The sequence below is a fragment of the Meleagris gallopavo genome, chromosome 23 (genome assembly GCF_000146605.3).
Source record: "Meleagris gallopavo isolate NT-WF06-2002-E0010 breed Aviagen turkey brand Nicholas breeding stock chromosome 23, Turkey_5.1, whole genome shotgun sequence".
Classification (NCBI taxonomy): domain Eukaryota; kingdom Metazoa; phylum Chordata; class Aves; order Galliformes; family Phasianidae; genus Meleagris; species Meleagris gallopavo.
In genome coordinates, this window is record NC_015033.2 from 2,327,352 (window position 1) to 2,332,779 (window position 5,428).

A 5,428-nucleotide genomic window follows, 5' to 3' on the forward strand; every position below is an offset into this window, starting at 1 on the left:
GGAAGGGGGGGAGTCCAAAGCTCCCTGCTGTTCTGACGGCACTCGGGAGGATAACAGGGATGGTGCAGTGACAGCACTTGGTAGCCTCAGTGTAGCATTGCATGGCAGCATTCCCTGCTGCCAGCTGTTTGTATGGTTGAGCATCCTCACCTGATGTCAGTGTGGGGAAGTCTCCCTGCATGGCCAGATTGACACGGAGATGAAGAAAGGTCATCAATTGCCTCCAGGGCAAAAAATCCAAACAGGATGCTGTAAAACAAGGAGGGGGCAGGAATGAGACAGCTTTCCTATGGGTTGCTCGTCCCAGTCAAAGGAGAAAAAGCAAAAAGGATGGAAACGCCAGGAAACACACAGCAGTGCACCCAGAATTGTATGTCAGAATAACACCGCCCAAACTCTTCTATTTTGCAGTCACTTCTCTCCATTTCACCCCTCCATTCACAATTTTCCACATTCTATGCTCATGTCCAACGTTAATGACATTTAAACAGCACCTTTTTTACTTTCTTCCTCTCCTGCAGGTTTCTGATTTCCCCTGCTGGTTAAGCTCTCCAAAAAGCTGCCCTACCTCCACCATGAGAATAAAACACCCACCTGGCAGCAGCCAGCTTTATTCTGTTGAACACAAGTCTGCCAGCCCCATTTATGACTGGACGTGAGATCTCCAAATCTGGATTTATGCGTGGCAGCAGAACGGCGGGTCAATGAGATTACAAGTATGTTCATCAGAGAGCTGTGAGGCAATTGGAGTTGCATGGTTCCGTGGCGATTGGGAGTTCAGTATGAGACAACCAGCATTAATGAAACCCTGACAGTCCCTGAAAACATTAGTCATTATTGCAGCCCTCACCAACACCCCCTCAACCAAAAGGGGGGGAGGGGGAGGCAGCTCTCCCCCTCCTCCCTATTCAGATGAAGCCATCTGGGAGATAGTGCTGTTGATAACGGACTGAGTTAACAACAGGAGCACTTCTTTATCATATTTTTCACTCAGAGGGTGGTGAGGCACTGGAACAGGTTGCCCAAGGAGGCTGTGGATGCCCCATCCCTGCAGGCATCCAAGGCCAGGCTGGATGTGGCTCTGGGCAGCCTGGGCTGCTGGTTGGTGACCTGCACATAGCAGGGGGTTGGAACTGGATGAGCACTGTGGTCTTTTTCAATCCAGGTCATTCTGTGATTCTGTGATATGCTTCACACAATAAAAATGGGGCTCCTGGACAAAGCTTCACCCCGCACACCTCCAGCACAGGGCTCAGTGAGCCCAGCCAGGTCATGCAGGCTGAGCCACAGCAAACTCTAGGGTAGTTTGGTTAGGTTACGGTTAGACTCGATGATCTTTAAGGTCTTTTCCAACCTGAGCTATTCTATGATTCTAAACCCCACGTCATCCTCTTCCCTCTTTCAGAGACTTCATTTTCCATCTGGGCCCCTTTTCTTCATTATCATCACCTAGAGATTTTAACTCAAGACCACAGGATGCAACCGTGCTGGTGGGGAAGACACTCCAAACCTCACAGCCACATGGGCTTCATCTGAATAAACCAGTTTCTCACCTCATACCATGCAAGCAGAGGTTCCCCTGGCCCAGCCATAGGGCTGTGATGCTCCACTCCAGCACACCCAGTACCACTGCAGAGCACGTGGAGGGCAATGCTTCGGGGTTGGACCGGCTGCAGCATTTATACAAATAAAAGCAGCAGCAGCAAAGCGCCGGCAGCGCCGCTCTGATTACAGAGCCATTCATTTTCTGGTCGTTAATAATTTGTGCAATAAAAGATTGCGTGTCTTTCTGAGTTAGTAGGAGTTATTGGCACAAATTTCCCTCCGCGCTGGTGTGAGTCTGTGCTCGGAACATAAATTATGAGTTTCTTATCACACTCCTCCTCATTTTTCATGCTGCCATGGTTGGATCGCCAGCAGCCCCTCTGTCTCAGTCTTATTTTATGCAGCAAGAGAAGGCAGAGAGGATGGTTATTCCATCTTTAATTACACAAACCCCTCCTGCACTGCATCCTTCCTAAGCCCCCTCCCCACCTGCACAACGAGGGTGTCCACAGCTGCAGGTGCTCCTCGCTCAGGTGATGCTTCACCCACATTTTCCAACTATTTCCACGTCAGGGGGTGGAAATGCACAAAGCACTGAGACTCATTTAAAAGCTATGGAAACATCCTTCTCGTTTCTCTGATGCTGAAACGCTCGTTAGTGATGCTAATTGTTTTGTTAAACATGGCAGCTCACACATAAACCACACCAACATCCCTGGACCTTTCCATATGTCAGCCTGATGGCTTTCTGCATTCGGAGCATCTCTTTCGGCGGTGTCCCCGGAACGTTTGCACCAACATCTGCTCAACTTCAAAAGAAGTGCTGACAGCCTCAGACGACAGAACACGTCTGGCATCTCCAGCCATGCTTGCCAAGGGCTGTGCAAACCCCACGCTCCTGCAGATAAATGCACTCATAAAATCACAGAGTCGTTAAGGTTGGAAAAGACCGGCAAGATCACCCAGTCCGACCGTTGACTCACCCCCACTGTGCCCACTGATCACATCCCATGCCACAGACACCCACGTCTGTGTCCCTGAACACGCAGCTCTGGATGCTCAGCCACTCCATGCCATTAATACAGAATCACAGAATCGTTAAGGTTGGAAAAGCCCACTGAGACCACCTGGTCCAACCAGCCACCCATCCCCACCGTGCCAGTCAGGAGCTGCAGCACCAGCCCTGCCTTCTCTTTGCTGCGCTCACTGATGGAGAGTGCTTTTCTCTGCAGCACTTCTGCACCCACATTACCTAACCTCCATCCTTCCCCCTCCCCTGATTGCAGCCTCTGCCTCCCGGAGCCTTCCCTGTCTCCACATTGGGATTACCATCCCATGGTGGGCAGCAGGAGGACTGTGCATGCTGGAGTTGCCTATGAGAAGGCCAACAAGCACTTGGGGAGCTGCAGGATGGGGTCACAGTGAGTGCTATTCAGCTTCACCGAGTGTTTTCTCCTGCTAAGTGCAAGTGGCCCTACGGAGACCCGATGGTGCCCATCAATAACGGAGCGATGTGACACACTTAGGGCACCCCTGTGTACATATATATGCTTTAAGGAAGGCGTGCTGCCCCACTGCAAGAGGATTTATATCGGGGGCCTTGGGCAGGCGTAGCACACGCATAAGAGTGCACTGTCACTTGGAGAGTGATCCATGGCCCAGTGCTTGGCACGTCTCTGGTGATTATACCACACTGGTGAGCCACTGATCATCGCCAAGTGATGCTTGTGTCTGCAGGGTAACATCCAACACGTCCACGCCAGGCTCCAGGTGCCCACCCTGAATCCCCTTCCTCCCCAGCACAGCTAGCTGCTGCTAGCCACCAGCACTGCCAGCCCCAGCTGCCACGGGCATATATAAAACTAACAGAAATAGAATGCAAACAGTTGCATGCTTTCTCACCTATCGGATCATTCCAAGTTGGGAATACCAGCATCACAGAACAAAGGCTCCAAGTTCCCAGCTGCAGCCTGCGACCTCTGGCACAAAATGGCACTGACAGACACCGAAGATGACCTTTCCATTAGCAAAAGCAATCATTCTGCACTGTGTGCCTTCTGGCTGCGAGGCACAACTCCTGGGCTCTTCCCCTGTTCTCTCAGATTCCCATTCTGTTTGCCAGCACCGCTCTGATTTTTTTTTTCTGTTCCCAGCTTGGGAACAGAAAAGCTGTGGACCAAGCTGACAATCCAGGCTGCAAACCACCCCCCAGGTCCCCAGAAAGGGAGATCCTCAGTCACCCCGTTCTCAAGAGGGCAGCTCTCCAAGCCATTCAGGTTGGAAAAGCCCTCCAAGTCTGTGCCCACTAAACCATGTCAAAATGATGCCTTTCCCCACATCCCTTTCTCTTTTCCCTGCAGCCAGAGTGCCACTGCTTTATTTCACTGCTGGGAGCCAGGGAATCACATCACTGCAATGCCACACCAACGTGGCTCACAGCAGCACCCCCAAGTACCAAGAAGTGGGCAAAACCAACCTGCTGTTCCCATATTCCTGAACGTATCGATACTTCAGTTGAATTTCCACATCAATTTCCTGCATGAGCAGAGCTATCCCTTGTTTTTGCTTCGAGCCCCGTGGATATTTGCTGCCCTACGATTCTGTGCACAAAGATTCTGAGATAGCAACTTATTACGTTCTGCTCAGCTGTGGAAAAACTGAGGCACAGAGCATTTGGCACTGCAGAGTCAGGAGCCAGGAAGAGCAGACAGCTCTGCTTCCCTACACAGCAGCCAGACGGCTCTAAAAGGGATGGTGCACGGTGCCTGTAAGCACAGCATAATTAATCTTCTTCCTCATACATACTACTACGAAATTTTAGTGGGTTTTTTTGGAAGTGTTTTTCCCATCTCTCCCCACCCCTCCCAGTTTGAGCTTTTCGTCTATCTCCCGAAAATCTGCCGTTGTGCACGCACGAGCTGTGCTGCACTTAATGAGGCACTTCAGGTTCAATGAGGTCCTTCATCTTTTCAGCTCCAGCTCTGTGCTTCTCCCTTCCAGGCATCTCAGCTGGCTCCTGCACATCCCTGCCGTGGTCCCCCATCTCCTGGGGGCTGCAGCTCAGCGCTGCCCCCCGCCCTGCCCGAGGCGGTGGCAGTGGGGTGAGGACCCCCGGGTGCTGTTCTGGGATCTGTCACTCATTTGCTGTGACCCTGACAGCGAGGCAAGAAAGAGCAATTCTCAGACGTGGGCACTTCATACAATGGTATGCGCCGGGGATGATAAGCATCCATAGCTCTTATTAAAAAAGAAGAGCAGTAATTATGACTACATCCCAAGCCTCGTACTTCTCTCTTCCCTTCTGCTTTCACATCTCATTAACCCCAACCCCATCTCCCCCCTTACTTATCTTACTTATCAGCCGAGACTGATGCAAGCTCCAGCCATGAGCACAACCTCTGCTTGCTGTGCACTGCTGCCCATGAAGCCCTCCCACGTGTGCCCCAGAGCTGAGCGGACCAACCACCTCCTGCAGACCCATCACCAAGCAGAACCCATTTTCCTCCTTGGGATCCACTTGGCACTGCAGCACCCTCAGGGCTGCGGCCAGCAAAGGTTACAAATGTGTTAGGTCTGTGTGCTGCTAAATGCAGATATGGGAACGCTGAGTTTTTAGCCAATAGGTCCAGAGAGGATAAAAACAAAATCATCCTACAGGTCCTTCCCGGAGCCCTCAGCCCCTAATAAGAGGCTTTCTTATCCTTCCACGCTGTTTGGTACTGCGTGTGTTTGCACAGAGCCAGAACTTTATTACGCCATACATGTACAGCTCTGCATCCCACGGACTGGCTGATAATCTGATGATCTCTGCTCCGACATCAAAACAGCCGCCTGACCGCGCAATCACCGCACGATGCGGATACGAAGCGCGGAGCCGCTCCCC